General features: G+C 42.7%; 1 protein-coding gene and 1 long non-coding RNA gene across 7 annotated transcripts in view; one reads left to right on the top strand and one right to left on the bottom strand.

Moving 5' to 3' along the window:
* Positions 1–22,346, bottom strand: part of WIPF2 (WAS/WASL interacting protein family member 2) — a 39,271-nt gene extending 16,925 nt beyond the window's left edge. The window contains exons 1-2 of one of the 6 annotated variants that reach the window (XM_082371777.1): positions 22,168–22,346; positions 4,640–4,753 (exon numbers count right to left, since the gene is read on the bottom strand). The gene's annotated coding sequence lies outside the window, so the exon portion shown is untranslated. Of the gene's footprint in view, positions 1–4,639; positions 4,754–5,846; positions 8,844–20,297; positions 21,938–22,167 lie in introns of those variants that run through there. The other 5 variants (XM_082371780.1, XM_082371779.1, XM_082371778.1 and 2 more) reach the window with 5 other exon arrangements.
* Positions 11,879–15,144, top strand: LOC309618287. The gene is made up of 2 exons (XR_014238399.1): positions 11,879–14,774; positions 14,809–15,144. It is a non-coding gene; the product is annotated as an uncharacterized lncRNA (long non-coding RNA).
* Positions 22,347–22,697: the final 351 nt, after the last annotated feature.

Raw genomic sequence — 22,697 nt, 5'->3', positions numbered from 1 at the left:
AGCACTGAATAACATTCCACTGTCTGGATGTACCACAGTTTGTTTATCCATTCACCTCCTGAAGGACATCTGGGATGCTTCCAAGTTTTAGCAATTACGAATAACGCTGATATAAACATCCTTGTGCAGGTTTTTGTGAGGACATAAGTTTTTGACTCATTTGGGTAAACATCAAGGAGCATGACTGATGGATCATATGGTAAGAGTATGTTCTGTAATAAACTACCAAAATACCTTCCGCAATGGCTGTACCAATTCGCATTCTCACCAGCAATGAATGAGAGTTCCTATTGCTCCACACCCCTGCCAGCATTTTGGATTTTGGTCATTCTAATAGGTGTGTAGTAGTATCCGGTTGTTTTAATTTGCAATTCCTAAATGACATATGATGTTGGAATATTTTCATATGCTAACTTGCCATCTGTATATCTCCTTTTTTTTCCAGGATTTTTTTTTTAATTTATTTATCTTTATTTATTTATTTATTTATTTTTGGCTGTGTTGGGTCTTCGTTTCTGTGCGAGGGCTTTCTCTAGTTGCGGCGAGCGGGGGCCACTCTTTTTTTTTTTTTTTTTTTTTTGGGGGGGCCACTCTTCATTGCAGTGCGTGGGCCTCTCTTATTGCAGAGCACAGGCTCCAGACGCACAGGCTCAGTAGTTGTGGCTCACGGGCCCAGTTGCTCCGCGGCATGTGGGATCTTCCCAGACCAGGGCTCGAACCCGCGTCCCCTGCATTGGCAGGCAGATTCTCAACCACTGCGCCACCAGGGAAGCCCTATCTTCTTTTTTTGAAATTAATTAATTAATTTTATTTATTTATTTATTTTTGGCTGTGTTGGGTCTTCGTTGCTGCGCGCGGGCTTTCTCTAGTTGCGGCGAGCGGGGCTACTCTTCGTTGCGGTGCGCGGGCTTCCTCATTGCAGTGGTTTCTCTCACTGCGGAGCACGGGCTCTAGGCGCGCGGGCTTCAGTAGTTGCGGCATGCGGGCTCAGTAGTTGTGGCTCACGGGCTCTAGAGCACAGGCTCAGTAGTTGTGGCACACGAGCTTAGTTGCTCCGCGGCACGTGGGATCTTCCCGGACCAGGGATCGAACCCGTGTCCCCTGCATTGGCAGGCGGATTCTCAACCACTGCGCCACCAGGGAAGCCCTGAAATTAATTAATTAATTTATTTATTTTGGCTGCACTGAGGCATGCAGGCTTAGTTGCAGCATGTGGGATCTTAATTCCCCGAACAGGGATCGAACCCGAGCCCTCTGCATTGGGAGTGCAGAGTCTTAACCACTGGACCACCAAGGAAACCCCTATATATCTTCTTTGGCGAGGTTCATGTTCAGGTCTTTTGCCCACTTTTTAATCGGGTTGTTTGTTTTCTTTTCTTTTTTTTTTTTTAATTTATTTATTTTTATTTATGGCTGTGTTTGAGTCTTCGTTTCTGTGCGAGGGCTTTCTCCAGCTGTGGCAAGTGGGGGCCACTCTTCATCGCAGTGCGCAGGCCTCTCAGTATCGCGGCCTCTCTTGTTGCGGAGCACAGGCTCCAGATGCGCAGGCTCAGTAATTGTGGCTCACGGGCCCAGCTGTTCCGCGGCATGTGGGATCTTCCGGGACCAGGGCTTGAACCCGTGTCCCCTGCATTGGCAGGCGGATTCTTAACCACTGCGCCACCAGGGAAGCCCGTTTGTTTTCTTATTGTTGAGTTTTAAGAGTTGTTTGTACACTTTAGATAACAGTCCTTTATCAGATGTATCTTTTGTAAATATTTTCTCTTACTCTGTGGCTTGTGTTCTCATTCCCTTGGTTTTTATATTTTAAAAATGTAAAAACCGGGACTTCAAAAAGTATACAGTTGTCTCCTTATTACAGTCTGTAAGTGATCCTCATTTCACAAATGAGACTAAAGCCAGGGAACTTTAGTCTTCGTAAGACATTGAAGTAGGGGGCAAAGATAAAACTAAAACTCAAGAACAATACCCCCCAAAAGTCACCCCAAGGAAATCCCACTTCTTGAACCCTCAAAAGTCAAAGCCAAATAACTGCAGAGGTTTGGTTCTAAACTCTTTACATGGGTGATCAAAATCTCTCTGTGAATAAAGAAGTAACCACTTAAACACTTCTCTCAATGCCCTGAGAATGATAAAAGGGCAAATATTCCAAAGGTTCTACAAAACCAAGAACCTTTGTAGGTAGTAAATTTGATCAAAAACATGACCGTGAACATCTTCAAAATCCCACCTCCTTCCAGTGGAATGCCACTCTAGGCTGGCTGCCCAACAGAGCTTTTTCCTCCAGTCACAAAGCACTGGACAGCACTCTGGCTAGGTGGTTCCCACAGGGAATGATATCTGATCTCACTTCAAGGAACGAGCAGCTGACGCCCCTCTAAGGGAAATACCTTCTCATTTCTGGTTTCAAAATTAAGTCTAGTCTTTCTTTGCCAGGAATCTAACATACTAGGCTTGAAAAACTGATCAAAATAGTAAATCCTCATAAGCAGAACATCTATCTCGAGGCGTGGGGGATGTTAAAGTGAAAGAAACACGTGGAGAAGAAGAAAAAAACTTTCTTCTATTAAATTCTCTGGGGGACTTCCCTGGTGGCGCAGTGGTTGGGAGTCTGCCTGCCAATGCAGGGGACATGGGTTCGAGCCCTCGTCTGGTAAGATCCCACATGCTGCGGAGCAGCTAGGCTTGTGTGCCACAACTACTGAGCCTGCGCTCTGGAGCCCATCTGCCACAACTGCTGGGCCCGCGTGCTGCAACTGCTGAGGCCCGTGCGCCTAGATCCCACGCTCTGCAACAAGAGAGGCCGCCGCAGCAAGGAGTAGCCCCCGCTCGCTGCAACTGGTGAGGGCCCACACGCAGTGGCGGGGACCCAATGCAGCCAAAAATAAATAAATAAATTTATTTTAAAAATAAAAATAAAAAATTCTCTGGGTTCACTATGACCATTCTACTCAAGTCCCCATAGCAGTCTTAAAGCTAGCAGCCCAAGAATAAGGAAAATAGTAATTTATTCAGAAACAAACATTTTCAACTAATTCCAGTCACCTCAGTCCCCACCTTTTCTGGGCTTCCAGTTCTACCTACTTTGGCCATTGCCACAGTTGAAATGGTCTCCTAGAATGACCCGGAAAAGAGATTCAGACAAGTCCCTAGTTCTTTCCAGATCCACAGTTGATCCAATCTACATGCTATGGAGTAAGAAATGACCTAAAGGGACAAACTTAAGTCTGACAGTGAGAGCCATTTATTAGGCAAAGCAGTAGTTCTCTAGCAAGGCAAATCTTTTTTTAAAGTCACCCACTGCAGAAGACCACTAATACATTACGCAGTTAAAGATGCCTTCTTAAAATAGGCTCAATTCAAACTCCAATTTCAAAGTAGACCCATCAAAAAAAAAAAATCACTTTTGGGAGTTCCCTGGTGTCCTAGTGATTAGGATATTCTGGGCTTTCACTGCTGTGGCCCGGGTTCAATCCCTGATCAGGGAACTGAGATCCTGCAAGCCATGTAGCGCGGCCAAAAAAAAAAAAAAAAAATCACTACCAGCACCATGGTTGACTACAAGCAGTGGCTCTCAACTTTTCTTCTGTCTCCACAAAGACTGCAGGCATGACACCCTCCTACCAAGGACACTGAGCAAACAATGATACACTACAGTAGAGTATTATCACTCCCATTTTACAGGTGAGGACCCTGAAGCTCGAGGAGTGGGGTTACGTGTATGCACACTAGGGAGAGAGGCAGACTGACTGAGCTAAGCGCGACCCCCCAGATCACTCAGGAGTAAACTGCAGAGTTAGGACTCAAACTCAGGTCTCCTGATCCCTTTCTATTTCACCAATGAAAAAACTCTCCACTGCAAGTTGGTTGGGTTTAGCAATTTTCTACTATTTATCCTAAATGAAAACTTAACCCACTCCAAATTCCTATCTTAGTGATGGAATACAAACAGATCTCTATATTTTCCAAGAGCAAACCAATTTATATAAATTTAAATGAACACAACTTTCCTTGCCCTGAAGATTCCCTAAGGAAGCTTTATTCAAACCAATTCAGGATCGACACTACAAGCACTAACCCAATGCAGAGGGTCTGCTTTGAGAACTGCTTTCAGTTAAGAACAAATGAAGCGGGTTTCCTTGGTGGCGCAGTAGTTAAGAATCCACCTGTCAATGCAGGGGACACGGGTTCCAGCCCTGGTCCGGGAAGATCCCACATGTCACAGAGCAACTAAGCCTGTGCGCCACAACTACTGAGCCTGCGCTCTAGAGCCCGCGAGCCACAACTACTGAGCCCGCGAGCCACAACTACTGAGCCCACGTGCCACAACTACTGAAGCCCACGCACCTAGAGCCCATGCTCTGCAACAAGAGAAGCCACCACAACGAGAAGCCCGCGCACCGCAACGAAGAGTAGCCCCCGATCGCCGCAACTACAAGAAGCCCATGCGCAGCAACGAAGACCCAACACAGCCAAAAATAAAAATAAATATAAAAATAAATAACATAAATTTATTTTTTAATTAAAGAATCTAACATTCCTGAAGTTAAACCTGAGATTAAACTAAAAAAAGGAAAAAAGAGGGTTCATCACAGAATTAAGTCTTTCCTTTCTCATCTATTAAATTAGAACTACAAACCTTACCATCTGTGTTCTTCAGAGTCCCTGATTTTCAGAAAAATTCTCATTCCCTTCTTAAGCCTTTCCACTTAAAAACCATGATAGCTTTTCACATCCTCAGGAGTCAGTTTCTCTGAAATAAAGATCAGAGAGCATTATTTCAAGTCTTCTTAATGTCAAATTTATCACAGAATTCAGAGATAAGTCTCCATAAAACTCAAGCAATGCACTTTTAAAAAGTGCTTTCTTCTATTTCTCAAAAGACAAAACCTATTTTTCTATTCAATTTTCAAATATTCATACACTTTAGGAGCAGGAAACCTCCTGAGGACAAAGACAGAAACTACTTCCTTTTACATTTGATAAATGAAGAATCCAATTTAGTTGTTGCTTTTTATCATATATTTTAAAAGATCTAAGAGGTATTCCAGTCATCACTACAATTTGAGGGCTTTACTCAAATGGTATTCTGCTGTTATAAAACTCAGGTTTCAATACCAAGTTATTTTACAAAGAAAAAAATTTTTATTTTAAATCTAAATCTTAATGACATCCACTTTCATGCTGAGCGACCTTAGGTAACAGCACTCTCCTTTGATCTCAGCTTTGATTACAGAGTAAATTACAGTTTTTGTACCAAAGTACCCAACAAAATCCCACAGGGGAAAAAAAAAAACAAAAAAAAACACCTGACCTTGAACATTTTTACGTAGGCTGTCTCCCTCAGCAAAGTCTCAAGGGCCTTAGTTCTACCTTACAAGACTCAGTCATATGGATAGGAATTTGGGATTTCAACAAGAAAATTATCTCTCCTTTGTTAAATACATGTTCAATTCTTTAATATCCTACTAAACCACTTCGTAATATAAAGAAACAGAGAGACAGCTAAAAGAGACATTTCAAGATTCTCACTGAAAGACCATTTAGCTCTGTCTACTTTGTCTCCAGATAATCTAAAGAGAAGACAGTTGTGTCTTCAAGAGGAAAAGGTTCCAAATGTTCCCCCAATGGAATTCTTCTGATCCCATAGTTCAAAAAAAACAAAACAAAACACCTCTCTAACAGTATGACAGATGGAACATAAATATTCAGCAGAAAGAGAAAAATCAGTTGCTCTAGGACAAAGAAAAGTCACATAACAGACAATGGGGTTTTTGTTTGGTGTATTTTCATACCAGGTGGATAGAGGTGGCAAGATTTTCCAAGCAAGGACGTTAAAAACTCACTGATGGGACTTCCCTGGTGGTCCAGTGCGTAAGACTCCAAGCTCCCAATGCAGGGGGCCTGGGTTCAATCCCTGGTCGGGGAACTAGATCCCATATGCATGCCGCAACTAGGAGTCCGCATGCCGCAACTAAAGAAGTCCACATGCCGCAACGAAGATCCCATGTGCTGCAACTAAGACCCGGCACAGCCAAAATAAATATAAATAAGTAAATAAATAAATTTTTTTTAAAAAAGGTTTTACGGATATTAAAAAAAAAAAGAACCATTGATGAATCAGCTGTTCACGACCATTCAATAAAATAACCAACCCTAGAAACATTCCCATCAAACAAGTGCAAAATGAGCAAGCCCACTTTGCATATTTCTCAACCATGTTACTGACAGACTCAATAGCAAGAAACCAAGGGTAACTGCAACAATGAAAATAAGTAGAAAATGATTGGGTAGGTTTTTTTTGGCCACACCGTGCGGCATGCAGGATCTTAGTTCCCCGACCAGGGATCGAAGCCAGGCCCTTGGAAGTGAGAGTCCACTGGACCACCAAGGAATTCCCTGAATGGGTAGGTTTTTGTTAAAACTGGATTCCAAATTCAACAGCAATCACCCCATTCTGATAAGCATTTCATTTAACAACTATTCCTCAAATAACCCTATAATGGCCCTGGTACCAGTTTAGACATTACCCTGAACTAAGAAACTTTAGAGGAACATTTCATGTATCTGTGTCCATTTTACCCAATGAGCTCTTAAGCACAGACAGCACCATATCCTTCTATAGTTCTTTCCTATTATTTTACAGCACAGAGTAGGGGCTCAACTGTCACTTGTTGAACCGAACCAAATTTTAAAGTAGCATTGTCTGAAAGAGCAAGCAAGTCTGAGTTGAGGGAAAAAAGCAGTGAAGGATGGATCAATGTGCCGGAAATGGAAAAGACAAGAAAAGAGGTAAGGAAGAAACACAAGGCTATATACACATGTGTAGTTCAGTGTTCCAAAAAATCTTAACTTGCTTAACTTGCTGAATTTATTCATTCATTAATTCATCTATCATACAATAAACATTTATTGAGCACCCACTAGGTGCCAAAGCATTGTTCTATAACAATGGTTCCCAAGCGGGGTGATTTTGTCCCCCAGGAGACAGTTGGCAATGTCTGGAGACATTTTTGACTGTCATGACTAGTGGGTGCTACTGGCATCTAGTAGATAGAAAACAAGGATGCTGCTGAAGGCTCTACAGTGCACAGGGCAACCTCCCACAACAAAGAATTCTCCCGTCCAACAATGTCAATAATGCTGAGGTTGATAAACCCTGTTCTAGAGGTTGAACTAGACAATTTTTTACAATCTTGGGGCCTATATTCTAGAGGAAGAGATAAACAAGGAAACAAATATAATCTCAACATTTCCATTACTAACAAAAAGAATGAAAAAAAAGAGAATCATAAAGGGAGAGTGCAGGAGTAGGGTATAGTGTTCTTTTAGATGAGGAGAGGGGCGGGGGCTGGGGGGCTGACTCTCCAAAGAAGTCTCTCCATGAACAGCCACGCCCTAGAAACATCTGGGGAAAGAGCATTCCAAAAAGAATTCACAAACATCAAAGGGAAAACCCCCTGAGATAGTAATGCGCTTGATGTGTTAGAGAACTAGTGAAAAAGCCAGAGCAACAAGAACAGGGTGAGGTGAAGAGTGAGAGGAGACGAAATCTGAGCCTCTGTAGGCCATCCTCCAAATCCAAAAGTAGTATCCTTCTCCATCCAATATGCTTATTATACTAAAGAAGTCTAAACAAACCAACAGCTTCACACCCAAAGTAAACAAGTTCCATCAGTTATCTCGTTCACTAATCCCACAGACTGCGCCTCATCTCTCGTTGGCTTGAGTACAGCTAGGGACCTAGGTACTAACTGGAAGCCTTCCAGGGTTAAAAGTCCCCTGATGGCAGTCTGCCCACCTGTCCACCTGCCCTTCAGCCTTGCTCCTGAAAAGCAGTACAGTATGGGGAAGCAGGAGCTCATTGCCACAGTGGCACAATGGCATCCAGTTCCTAAGCCACAGAACCCCACATGGGAGAACAGCCAGGAGCTACTGCCTAAGAGTATTCACATGCCACTGCAGGAGACGAACGAACAGCAGGAGCCAAACAGGTTCCTATAATTACGGAGGAACTGATGTCAACATAGAACTATGAACACGCCTCCATGTGTTCTAGGACAGAATACAGCAGAGAGTTTCCACTAAAGCATTTTTGGTTTCTCTAAAATACAAGGAAACAGACTAGAGTAACATTCTTGTTATTCATATTTTACCACCCTCCCCCCCGCCGCAAAAAGCTTTATATAGTCTGAAAATAATCTACAGCCCTCGTTTCTCAATGGAAAAGGTGCTCCCTCCCCCTTGAAATTCAATTCAGTCAAACCTCTGGTGAAACAGATTTCTATCATATGTAGAAATGGAATTAATTAAAATTCCAAGGTTACTCCATGAAGGGAAAAAAAACACTTTTCCAACTGCACGCATATTCCATCATGGAAATTCAACTCTGCAGCAAATCTGATTGATCCAACAAGTAATTTTTAAAAAAATCACAAAGGGACTGCCCTGGTGGCACAGTGGTTAAGAATCCGCCTGCCAATGCAGGGGACACGGGTTCGAGCCCTGGTCCGGGAAGATCCCACATGTTGCGGAGCAACTGGACCTGTGAGCCACAACTACTGAGCCTGCGCTCTAGAGCCCGCGTGTCACAACTACTGAGCCCTTGTGCCACAACTATTGAAGCTTGCACGCCTAGAGCCCATGCTCCACAATGAGAAGCCACCGCAATAAGAAGCCCGCGCACCGCAACGAAGAGTGGCCTCCACTCGCCGCAACTAGAGAAAGCCCACACACAGCAATAAAGACCCAACGCAGCCAAAAATAAATAGTAAGTAAACTAATTTTTTAAAAAATCACACGTACACCATGATAATTTAAACTGAAAATCCTAGACTTCTACAACTAAACCTGGATGTTTTACTCTTTACCTCAATGATTTTTCACTGTTACAAGCAGAACACAACCCTAGAAAAGGATAAAGGCAAAAGAAAGATATGTAACTATATGATGAAATCCTTTCAAATATAATTTTCCTAATAAAAGCATAAGTATACATCCCAAAATGCAGCTTTTCCCCCTAATATGACTCTTTCCTCTTGTCTCAGATTATTTTTCAAAAGCCCGAAAAACATAAACTCAGAAGCCTACATATTCATAGACAACTTGATGTGGTAAATATTAGGTACCACAGGTTATGATTCCCAGTTACAGGGCAACCCAGCAGCCAAGTCCTCTCATCTAAAATGATCACAAATCAATGAGAAGTCTACTCTTGTGTGCAATAAAATAACCGCATCTGTGAAAAATGGCTTCATTAAAAAGACGGCTAGAGATAACTAATGCAAGAGCAACTGTAAACATAATACCTGAAAATCGTCCCACACAGAGATCAGGGAATGACCTCACCAAACATCCCCAGCCCCTACCACACCCCTCAAAGCAAAGAGAAAATCCTACTATCCTGAAAGCACTGAAGTATTGGGAAGGTGGGGGAACATCTATAGAAAATAGTCAACTGCAGTAAATCAGTAATAGTTCAGAGTGCTGTAGTGCTTCAAAACATAGCCAGTGATTCACAGTCAATGAGACAATAACACTTTATTTTTATTTTTTGGCCGTGCGGCTTGCGAGATCTCAGTTCCCCGAGCAGGGATTGAACCCGGGCCATGGCAGTGAAAGCACCGAGTCCTAACCACTAAGCCAGCAGGGAACTCCCAAGACAATAACACTTTAGATTTAGCACTGTTTTTGTGACTTCATTCAGCAAATCTGTTTCAATGAAACCTGTAAAATTCTACTAGAGCTGTTTTGATAGAGCTGTTCATCTTAGAATGTAAATCTATGTCAGAGCCGACATGGCTTCCTCAGGCTGCATTTTAGCTAATAACAGCAAGACTTCCAACACCTGAGTACTAGGGTACTACACTTGGCCTCTACAACATAGCTAAGACAGGTACTATTTAGCTCCTGATCTCCAAGCGACTCACAGCAACCAAGGAGCAGCGGCAAACACCTCATTTCCAGGTGTTTTACATACCAACAGTAAAAGATACAACTGTTTTTCCTTCCAAGGCCTAGGGATCTACAACACAAAAAGAAGAGAATGTGCCCTCTCATATTGTCAAAGTTAAAAACAAACTTCAAATCACAGTGCTTTAACATCTCCAAAAATGATGCTGCATAAATCTAAGGCAGATAATTAGCAGATTTGTTTTTAAAGCCTGAGTCAATTTTCCATTTCAAAAACAAAAAACAGAATCCTGGATTTGGACAGTGAAATAATGCAGAGTAGCTCAATGTTCATAACTAATATTTCCTCCCCACCCACACATCCCAGGAACCAGTGGGTTTACAAATGTTGGCTAAAAAAATGGAGTCATACAAGGCCAAAGTTATTACCATTAGCCAGCATTTAACTACAGAAGAGAGGAGTTAATCAGATGAAGGACACATTCTAATTCAGAAATCCAGACCAAAGCTCGACAGACTAAAACACAGTCGGAATACAAAAGCAACTTAGGATAGCAATAAATGGTTTAGAAGATCCTTCTAAAACACAGCTTCCAAACTTGTCTGAAGATAAGACACATCCTAGGGCATTTGTTTAAAAATCAAACACAAAAAAGATTGCTGGGCCCTAATCCAGACCTACTAAAATCAGAAATTTCGCAGGAGAGAGATCTGAGAATCTGTATTTTCAATGAGCACCTTAAGTATTCTTGGTGTTAGGGAAGTCTGGAAAACAGTGTTCTAAAGGAGCATTAGCAATCAACTGCTATCTGAATGGGTTTCAGTAAAGAAAAGGTGATGAATACGTTGGTTAAACATGAATATGTCCGTGCATTTATCACACATAAACACCATCAAAATTACAGCAAAGGGATTTTTTAAGGCATAAACTTCAAAAAAGAAAAAAAAACGGGGAAGGAGACAACAACATAAAGAGAGACGTCAACAAAATTTTGGAAGCTGGAAAGCAGATGCACTAGTGATAAATAACTTCACAGAAAGGAAAAAGCTAAATGCTTGCAGCAGTAAGAAGCAAGCAGGTTCCTACCACAGAATCTCAGAAAAGGCTCAGAAATTGGAGGCACCTAATACCTCTGGATAAAGGAGTGTAGGAGGGGCTAAAACAGAATTGGCTGAAAATCTGTATAAGAAATAAGATTCTTCCATCCTCTCTGTCCCCTCCCCCATGATGCCTGGCAGAAGATGAGAGAAGTTCAACCAGAGGGCCTCTTGAACCAAGGGACCAGTCATAGCTAAGGGCAGCAGAGCCATAATGAAAACAGAGGGATCAAGTGAAAGTCTAACTTGTACTCAACAATGAGACCTCTTCCCCCATCCCCAGCTCTCTTCTCCCACTTGGCTCCAAAACACCTGCTGCTGGGCTTATACTCTCTAGGCAGAAGACTGGAGCAGCCTTCTCTGAGGAAAGTGACCAGTGCCAATTCACCCTAAAATGGTGCCCACCACTTGATGAGCCAGGGCTCCACACTCAGCTTTTTAGTGCCTCATCCTTAAAAATGAACAGACATAGCCAAGAATTATCAGACATTTCAAGAAAACCTCTAACATGAAAGACAGGAATCAAGGCAAACAAAACACAATTCCTGACAACATGCAAAAATATTTATACATAAAATTCCAGGGCTTCCCTGGTGGCGCAGTGGTTGAGAGTCTGCCTGCCAATGCAGGGGACACGGGCTCGAGCCCTGGTCTGGGAAGATCCCACGTGCCGCGGAGCAGCTGGGCCCGTGAGCCACAATTACTGAGCCTGCGCGTCTGGAGCCTGTGCTCCGCAACAAGAGAGGCCGCAACAGTGAGAGGCCAGCGCACCGCGATGAAGAGTGGCCCCCGCCTCAACTAGCGAAAGCCCTCGCACAGAAACGAAGACCCAACACAGCCATAAATAAATAAATAAATACTTAAAAAAAAAAATTCCAAAAAAATTTCCTGGAAATTAAAAAAACTGATAGCAAGGACTCCCTGGTGGTGCAGTGGTTAAGAATCCACCTGCCAATGCAGGGGATACGGGTTTGAGCCCTGGTCCAGGAAGATCCCACATGTTGTGGACCAACTAAGCCCACGTGCCACAACTACTGAGCCTGCGAGCCACAACTACTGAGTCCATGTGCTACAACTACTGAAGCCCGTGCGCCTAGAGCCCGTGCTTCACAACAAGAGAAGCCACCACAATGAGAAGCCCGCACACCACAACCAAGAGTAGCCCCCGCTCGCCACCCCAACTAGAGAAAGCCCGCATGCAGCAACAAAGACCCAATGCAGCCAATAAATAAATAAATTTATTTTTTTTAAATTGATAGCAAATATTAAAAATACAATAGAAGAGTTGGAAGAAAAAGCTAAGGCTATCTGAAAATTGAATGAGAAAAAAAGAAATTCACAAGGGAGAAAAACAGAAATTCACAAGGGAAAAGAAATTAGGGGGCCATTCTAGGAGTTTCACCATCTGGATTCCCAGAAAGGGGTTCCCAGAAAGAGAGAAGAGAGAAATAGTAGTTATCAGAGAGAGAATATATTATAAAAGATGTTAATACAAGAAAACTTCCCAAGACAGATGGAAATAAGTTGCAGACTGAAAACGCCCACTGAAGGTCAACCATGATGATTTTTTTTTTTTTTGGCCGCACCACCGGGCTTGTGGGATCTTAGTTCCCTGGCCAGGGATCAAACCTGGGCCCCCAGCAGTGGAAGCGTGGAGTCCTAACCACTGGACCACTAGGGAATTCCCAAGCATGATGAATTCTAATAACCATCCCAAGGCACATCATTGCATTTCAGAATACCAGGGATAAAGACAAGACCCTAAATGGGACTTCCCTGGTAGCCCAGTGATTAAGACTCTGCGCTTCCACTGCAGAGTCTTCCAGGGGTGCAGGTAACGACAAGACCCTAAAATCTCTCAGAGGAAAAACAGATCCCACACAAAGAATCTAGAATTGGAATAGCATCAAACTTCACAATATGATTTTTGAAAGTTAGAAAACCACAAAGGCTTAAAATTTCCAAAGAAATATGATCCCCAACATAATATTTTATATCTAATCATACTACCAACCAGCGTGAGGGTAGAAAAGAGATGATTCAGACATGCAAGACCTCAAAAAATGCACCCCCTCCTAAAGACCTTTTTTCATAAAGCCTCTGGAAGAGACTCCACTAATGTGTTCGAGTGTACTGAAAAGAGAAACTTTCATCCGAGTTTAGGGATGAATTAATGATTGACACTCAGAAAATCAAGCAAAAAAAAAAAAGAAAAAAAGAAAAAAGGCAATTATTGTACTTAGGGGAAAAAAGTATAAAGAAGGAAATATAATCATAGTACACAGTCAATATACTGGATTTTTTTTTTTTTTCTTCTTTTAATAACACTCACCTCTACTCCCTTCTGGACTCATGGGAGAGGAGGGAGGCTGGAGGTCTGGGAACTACTTTTCCTAGAATCCCCTGTCAATGGGGCTGTGGTTTAAATTCCACCGACACAACTCATTCACTCAAGATCTGGAAGATGGAAGGCACGTAGATGCTATTACTGACCTTCCAGGAGCAATGAGCAGGTGTGTGGCCTCCAACAGATGACAGACATGTGGTTTGCGGCAGTTTTCAATATTCTGTAAATTGCCTGCTTTGGTGTTTAAGGCAGCCAAGATTATTAATGGTTGCAGTTTCTTACAATCCCTGCAAGTGGCTTTCCCTGACCTATGCTCCCCTGGCCTTCCAATGATTTGGTAATCTGTGAAATATCAAGAATGGTTGGTTTTTCTATTTGAATCCTGATATATAACACAAAAACATACAAATTATTGATTTAATCAAGATTGTGATATATCTCTATTAGGCAGATAGCAGGAAGGGTTGAGCGTTAAAAGCAGCATAAGAATGCAAAATTCAGTGTCCACAGTAGAAATTAAATAGATATCTAAGAATGGAAAAACCAAGACATAATAGTGTGAGTATACTATGTAGAAACATGAAGGTAATATACATCAGGAAAAAATACCAGAAGTATTCAAAGTGATTGAGGACAAATAAGGAGAAATGGAGCAGCTTTTTAAATTGTAAGACTTATAGTACTATTTGACTCTTTAAACGATGTATTCTTACTGTATTGATTTTTTTAATTTAATTACTAAAAATTAAAAAAATCTAACACCGTATAAGCAAAACCAAGCTTCTTCAGACTGACCAAAATTTCAAAAAAATGAGGTCAGTACTGGATCTGCTACCAATGCAGTTAAAGAGAGTAGAAAATCCCAAACAAACCAAAATAACCCGTGTCTCACTCAACTGTAATGGAAGCAGGCTGCCTAATGCAACCTGAATCTCTGGCACAGCCTGGGTGCAACCAGTGTTCACCACCCCAGAGCTCACTCCACCACAGGTCAAATATGGGAGGAACTTCCAGGCCACTATGAGAAATCGTGACCAAAATTTAACTGCAAAGGTAAGCACAAAAATAGAGGGATAAATCTTAAAATCAATTAACTTACCCCCCTTTTTAAAAGGTCTTCTCCTCAATTTAATGCAACTAATTGAAAAGCAAAAATAACCATCTGTTGTCAAAATATCTTTAGAAGTTCTAAGACACTGTTAATGAGATTAAAAGACTGTTACCAGGTAGGCTGAAACCTAGTCACTGATGACAAAAAGCAGCTCTTCTCACTCTAGGTTGGCCATCTCACAGTACTAGCCCTCGGCTTCTACGTGCCTTCCTTCATTTGCACACCCCAAATATAAAAGTAGAAAGCTTATACAGAGAACAGTCAGAAGTAAGGAAAATCAGTGATGACAGTCTCCATTAAGAAAAGGTCTGGAAAAAAAAAAAAAAAAAAAAAAGAAAAGGTCTGGGCTTCCCTGGTGGCGCAGTGGTTAAGAATCCGCCTGCCAATGCAGGCGACACGGGTTTGAGCCCTGGTCCGGGAAGATCCCACATGCCGTGGAGCAACGAAGCCCGTGCACCACAACTACTGAGCCTGTGCTCTAGAGCTCGTGAGCCACAACTACTGAGCCCACGTACCGCAACTACTGAAGCCCGCGTGCCTAGAGGCTGTGCTCCGCAACAAGAGAAGCCACCATAATGAGAAGCCTGCACACGACAGAGTAGCCCCAACTCACCACAACTAGAGAAAGCCTGCATGCAGCAACGAAGACCCAACGCAGCCAAAAATAAATTAATTTTTTTAAAAAAGACCTGAAAGAAAATTTAAGAAGATGCTCCATAAAATGTTGATCCAGACTCCACATGGAGAGAAGTGTCATGCCTCATTTCAAAGATAATATATTAAGTCCCAACTCACCACAGATAATAACAAAGCTATGACTTTCATTGAAGAGTCTCTTCTCTCACTCTAACACCCTTAAGCCATCAGATACACATATGCTCCTTGCTGAAATGCTAGAAAAATTTGCACATTTTCATTCCTTGATCACTAGTGACGGTCTGCTAAACCAAGAGTCTACTTTGAGCTATGAAAATAGGGCAAGCTGATCCAATTACACAAGAAAGGTACTAAATCAAACAGGACCATCTGGGCTTTGGGGAAGAGTACTGTGATTCCTGAACAAACGTCAATATAAAATATACAGCAGATAGGGCTTCCCTGGTGGCGCAGTGGTTGAGAATTTGCCTGCCAATGCAGGGGACATGGGTTCGAGCCCTGGTCTGGGAAGATCCCACATGCCGCGGAGCAGCTAAGCCCGTGAGCCACAATTACTGAGCCTGCGCGTCTGGAACCTGTGCTCTGCAACAAGAGAGGCCGCGATAGTGAGAGGCCCGCACACCATGATGAAGAGTGGCCCCCGCTTGCCACAACTAGAGAAAGCCCTCGCACAGAAACGAAGACCCAACACAGCCATAAGTTAATTAATTAATTAATTAAAAAAATATATATACCGCAGATAAAAATGTTTTCATATATTCAGAGTTATAATGGCCCTTGAGCTACTGATTCATTTGCATGTCCAATAAGTCGTAGGCATCATGTTAAGATATATGTCCTAGATGATGGGTATGACAAATTATATTCAGTAGTTCACAATAAGAACATCTGTGTTCTCTCTCTAGCCCCATGAGGCTTACAAAAAAAACAGTCAATAGTCCCCAGAAGTGAAGAGGTTTTCTGTTTCCTAAATAAGCAGGTCTGGCAAACTAACAATCCCATCATCCCCCATATAAGAACTGCTCCCCAACAATCTCCAAACCAGTTCTCGAGAGCCCAAAATTTTAAGTCCTAATCCAGCCACGCAAGTTTAATTTGCAGGACCTAAAAGAAATCAAGATAAAAGAATAGGCTTTACCCAGGAAAGTTTTTAGAAAACATGTTCCACTCTACAGGCATCATACTCCTTTATGATACTGATAGTTTCAGCATCAACACTGGTAAACTACTACATGTGGAAAGAAGTGGCAGGAAAAAATGTCTATTGTAAAGGTTGAGCTCAAAATTCACTATGCCATTTATCTGTATCTTTGGAGAGCTCACACTCTGAAGCCTTGCCTCCTATCTCTCTGCTTCTCACTCCCTAAGCTCCAGACACACTGGAACTTCCTTCAATTCTTCAAAATAGCCAAGTTCTTTCCCTCCTCAGGACCTTCATCTATGCCATTTCCTCCCCTCATCCTTTAGGTTTCAGCCTTAGAAGTCAATTCCTCAGGGACCTTACCTGACTGCCCGCCTTCCCAATGAACCAGGGTTAGGCTTCACATTAGCTCTCTCCACAGCACTTATAGCGAGAGTAATTAATTATTTGTTTAATGGATGTTTTCCCCACTAGACCATAACCGCATGAGTGCAAGGTCTGAGTCAGTTTTGTTCACTGCTGTATCTCCAGCACCTACCACAGTGCCTGGCACACAGCAGGAGCTCAAAAATTGTCACATAAGTGAATGACAGGGCCCAAAACAAGCAGTTTCAGCAATTCTACTTATAATTTACCCTACAGACATAGTCACACATGCAAAGGGCCAAATATATATAGTTATTCACTGGAGCATAGTTTGTAACAGCAAAAGACTGGAAACATTATATATCTAAAAGACTAGAAACATTAAATATCTACCAGTATAGGGCAGGTGCCAACTCTCTTTACTGCTCATGCGGAATGATGGTCAAAATAAGTTTCTTAAAAACTGCAGATAGAATTAGCAGTGTGCTACACTTGTTTAAAAAAATGCAAGAAATGTATGTATTTGCTTTACATGTACACAGTATCTCTGGAAAGGATCTCAAGAAACTGATAATATTAGCTGGCTCTGGGAAGACGAACTGCAATGAAAAGTAGACAAGGGTGGAGGGCAGACTATTCACTGTATACCATTTTTTTTATCTTTCAAATTTTGGGCCACGTGAGTGTATTATCTATTTAAAAGAATAATATTTGTCAGGACTTCCCTGGTGGTCCAGTGGCTAAGACTCCATGCTCCCAATGCAGGGGACCCAGGTTCAATCCCTGGTCAGGGAACTAGATCCAACATGCATGCCACAACCAACAGTTCGAATGCCACAACTAAAGAGACCGCACGCAGCAACGAAGATCCAGTGTGCTGCAATGAAGACCTGGCACAGCCAAATAAATAAATTAATTAAATATTTTAAAAAAACAACAACAATATTTGTTAAAGACAGCCCTGTCCTTATAAGACAGTGATAGCAAGAGTTTAAATTAATCTCATAACTGGATCTTTGATGACAAACACCCTGCCTACATCTGAGCACAGGGAAGGTAGAAGTGGAAAGAAGGAAAACTCACTATCCACAAATCTCAGACAACTTGTCCCATAGTAGACTGCACCACTTTAGAAAATGTCTTTTTTTCTTTTTTAAACAACCAATTGTTCCAATCTGGACTTATGCAGAATGTTTCACAGTCAGAGGGATTATTGGGAGGAAAAAAAGGGATTATTGGATTCAGCATTTCTATAAGCACAGAAAGCCGGCTGATGAATTTGTACTGAAGAATTATCATAAATACCAACTAAAAACAAATTACTTTCACTCAGGGGCCTCAATCTAAATGGAGCTTAATATGAATCCATGAAGTTTAAGAAACTAAAAATTTCTTGAAAACCAATTATTAAAATGGGGAGGACATCTACACACGTTCCTTGGATATACAGATGTGCCAAACTTCAAGACACTCTTCAGGAAAGAAAGAACTGAGACTAGGCTGAACACAACTCCAATAATCATATTTGTTACCACAATCAAAGCCCTGGACCAGAGTCAAAACCTTTGGATCTGAACCTGCATATCAGGAACAGAATACTCTGGACTAACGATGGCAAGAGAAAGGTGAATCCAGGGCCACCAAGAAGAGGATTTGTTTTGGGGTTATCTCCAATGTTACAAGGGCCACTGTCACACACTGCAAGAAATGATCTTCATAATCCATTCCAAGACCTAATGGAGACACAGTTATCTTCAAATAATTATCCCCTGAAAAACAAAAGGGTAGGGACTTCCCTGGTGGCGCCGTGGCTAAGATTCCGCGCTCCCAATGCAGGGGGCCCGGGTTCGATCCCTGGCCAGGGAACTAGATCCCACATGCCGTGGAGCAACTAACAGTTCGCACGCCACAACTAAGGAGCCCACATGCAGCAACTAAGACCCGGAACAACCAAATAAATAAATAAATATTTTTTTAAAAAAGGGGGTATTCACTAAGTAGAACACACTGAAAAGGGTATTTACTAAGTAGCATTAAGTATTTAGTACAGCCATACTAAATTGTTATAACTTTGCCAAGCCTAAATGGCAAGTTAGAAGCCAATTCCTGGCTCCCCTATTTGATAACCTATTTGCCTCCACAGGCATGGTAAGTCAAAATATTAAGAGATCTAAGACTGACACAGACATTAGCAAATGTATCACCTTCGTTCCCTACTAACATTGTTTTTCTCCATAAAGTTCTATTCAGCATTTTAAAATACCCCTCGATAATAATAGCAAGAAGTGCTCGTGAGTTTAGCCCGTGGCTCCCCAGGCTAAAAGGCTTGGGACTGAGAGTGAGGAGAAAAAAAAGTTGGAAACACTCTTTCTCTCTTCCTCAGTGCCTTGGACTTTCAAAGCTAGGCAAAGGCAATGATTCTGCATTTAATCACCAGATGAATAAGTAACAGATTTGAATTTAGGAGAAACATAAAGGCGTGTAAGAACATTCAGTAAAGAGTACCGCCTCCATTTCCTTGCAGAGCAGCTCTCAGGATCTGCCAATGAACCTCACTTTGACATGAAACACCCCATCCACTCTAATCCAGGCCACATCCCTCAAGAGACAGTCAACCGGAACTCTGCCAACTTCTGCTCGGGAGCTGTGTAAAGAACAGCAGCAACAAGAGCCTACTTTGAGAAGGAGATCAACAATCACACTCAAGAAGAAAAGAAGTTATTTGGCAAAGGGAAGCATGTTGCCAAAATGTTAGTCACAGCTTCAAGGTCCTGGTTTGTGTTTCTGCAACTATTCTTTGCTTTGACAGAGTCCATTCTCTGGCCCAGCAAACCCAGCTCAGCTTCTGTCCACCCTCCCCATTTGAAGCAGTCAAAAATCCTTTCAATTTGGTGGTATCAAACTGTGACACAGACAAGATGTCCACCAGAGACTGAAAAGGAGGAAAAATATGTGCAATTTGCCGTTTTCCACTTGGGACTGGCTCCAGTAGAGCAATGGAAACACATGACAGGATAGGAAAAATGGAAAACCATTATGTGAAAGAAGCAGGCTATACCCAAAGTCTGCCCAGAGCTCTGAGCCTCCACAACTTATTTCAATACCTTAAAAACAAACCAAAAAGACACACTGTAGGTTGAAATGACGGCAAAATATTAAGCAAGTTTTTACCCCCAAATCAGTGTACAGATGGGTTACATCCTGATAAACCTATTGTAAATTGAAAATACTGTTAAGTCGAAAAGACATTTAATACACCTGACCTACGGAACATCATAGCTTAGCCTAGCCTACCTTAAATGTCCTCAGAACACTTACAATAGCCTACAGTTGGGCAAAATCATCTAACACAAAGCCTATTTTATAATAAAGTGTTGAATATCGCACGTCATTTACTGAATACTGTACTGAAAGTGAAAGACAGAATGGTTGTATGGGCACAGAATGGTTGTAAGTGTATCAGCTGGTGCGGCTGACTGGGAGCTGAGGCTGTCTGCCTCTGCTCAGCATCACAAGAGAGTACGGTGCCAAATCAGGGAACGATCAAAATCAAAAATTCGTAGTACAGCTTCCACTGAATGCATATCACTCACACACCATTGTGAAGTTGAAAAATCTTTAATCGAACCACGGTAAGTCAGGGACCACCTGTATACACTTCATACCTGCAGTTCTTCCTGGGGTTGGGTTGCTGAAACAGGCTGAACCAGCAGCCCCCGGTTTTCAGAATTACTTCAGAACAACAGGAACACAGGTTCAAGTCCACCAGGTTACTCTCCCAATCAAAGAGCCCAAGAAGTCAAGAAAGAACATCTGACAATTTTCTCTTCGAAAGAAATAGGACTCGTCCCTTCCCTTCTTAAAAGCCATCAGTAAAACCAGAAAACTGCACAGCTCTCAACACCTTCCACTTTCCTCTGCATTTCACCTTTGTGCTGACATCACCTAACTAATCAGTACCAACTAAGGTAAACACTACTCTGATATCAAGTGTGAGTTAGAATCTGCCCCTTCTTAAGCAAATCCACAACAGACTTCAGAAATGCCAAGACCTTCAGGAACACTGCCAAGCTAAACAAATTCACCTAAGGGCAAAGTGTTTATAGAGTATTATGCCCAAAGAAAAAGCTAGAACAGTCAAGATGTTAAAGGATTAAGAATAAAGAAGCTAAAATTGTCCACGAGCACACTGGTTCCCCAACAACTGGCAAAAAGGGCCAAAGTGACTGGGCCAAAGGAAAAGGCTCAACTGTCTACAACACTATTTTTCAGTGAATTCTCAAAGACAATAAAATAGAAAATAAAATACTGCATTCTTCCACATTCTCCATCAACCAACCTTATTTATTCCCAATTCTAACTTCCCCATCTCGGTCTTGATGGCAGCCAATACAATGTAACACAACAATATGAAATTTTTGGCTACTAAAAGTTGACACTGAGAAAAGTTTAAAAATTGGGCATGTTTCAAATCAAAACCAACTCCTCCCTGGCGCGCGCACACACACACACACACACACACACACACACACAAAAGGTGCAAGGCTGAGAGGAAGAAACTGGGAAAGACATGTCTTCTAAATATCAGTAGCTCAATCCAGTTTTCGGGGATCACTTCTTTGCAACCACTTTAAAGATCCTACTTGGTTAACACAATCTTTTAGAAGCAGAGAGGGATCAAACCTACATTTCCAAGTGAAAAAAATGAGACACTTTAATGATTTGCCTCAAAGTTACTCAGTAAATCCTTAAGAGTCCTTGTTCCCTGAGATTCTGTTCTGGTTTGTAAAAGGAGAAAAAAGTCACCCAAAACATGCCATAAGTCATTCAGAAACAAACACAGGGCAAAAATAACACCATGAAAAGGGAGGTGGATCCTGGAGGTGCCCAGAACTAAGACTTCACATCACTCCAACCTGAACCCTCAACTGCAGGTCGCTCCCATGCGAACCCCAACGTTTCTCAATCCAGCCTTTGACTCAAATCTGATTCCTTCTCAACCAATGTTCTCCAGATTCCCTCTAGTGTAAGCAATTTCCTCAGTTATCCCTTCAACCATTGGTTTTCACTCATCAACTCCCAAAATGTCACGGCGGCCTCCTCACCCGGAGCATCCTGTTAATTACCTGTTCCCAACAGGTCCTCCCTCCCCATCTCCCTTTTTGCGCACGGTTACCTCGTTCCTCACCCTGAGTTGCCGTCTTACTCACCCAACCCTTCAGGATCCCTTATTTCCCGTCTCTCAATAACCTTCCTCCCCATTTCACAGTCAGCGCTCGGCCCACACCAATTCCCGACCACTCCTCCCTACTTAGATTCCCCATGGCCCCTCTTCTCCAGGTTATTCAGACCCAGCCCCCACTCCCCCTCCCCTCAGGTCCCGCCCCCAGGACCCCTCTCTCCCACAGGCCCCTCCTCCAAAGTCCCCCTCTCTCCTCAAGCTCCGCCCCAATCGCCCCTCCCCCGGCTCTCCCTCCCATTCAGGTCCTCAGGTCATTTCAGCGACGGACCCACCCTCCCCGGCCTCTTCCCGACCTAGGCACAGCGGCTCCGGGAGCGAATCCTCCGCCACCTCCGCTCCGGCTCCGTCCCGTCCTGCTCGCCCCCCCACCAGCAAGCTCCCTTTCTCGCCGCCGCCGCCCCTTTTGCCAACCCGGAAATAGATCTGCTCCCACCGTCCCCAGCGTCCGCGAACAAAATGGAGGAGGGGGAAAAAGGAGGAGGGAGCAGAGCGCGAAGAGTTGCTACACGCATGCGCCCCTGGAAAGCCCTCCCCCTGCCAGCGCACGTAAAGGCGGAAGTGGGCGGGTGGCCGCCATCTGGAGAAGGTCACAGGAATTTGGTTTAGCGGCTAAAAGCAGGGATCGCAACTTTGGCTGCGATTAGAATCACCTGGGAAGACTTGAATAAATAGTGATACCTGAGTTCCATCCCCAGAGATTCTGATTTAATTGGTCTTGTGTGTGGGTAGGCATCGGAACTTTTAAAATTGCGAAAGTGATTCTAACATGTTGCGGAGGTGGAGAATCACTAAGCTGAACATCTTTTTGAATATCTTTTTCATC

The sequence above is a fragment of the Balaenoptera borealis genome (assembly GCF_965194805.1).
Source record: "Balaenoptera borealis genome assembly, chromosome: 20".
Lineage (NCBI taxonomy): Eukaryota > Metazoa > Chordata > Mammalia > Artiodactyla > Balaenopteridae > Balaenoptera > Balaenoptera borealis.
Note: the sequence above shows the minus strand (reverse complement) of the source record. Positions and strands in the feature narration are given on the sequence as shown.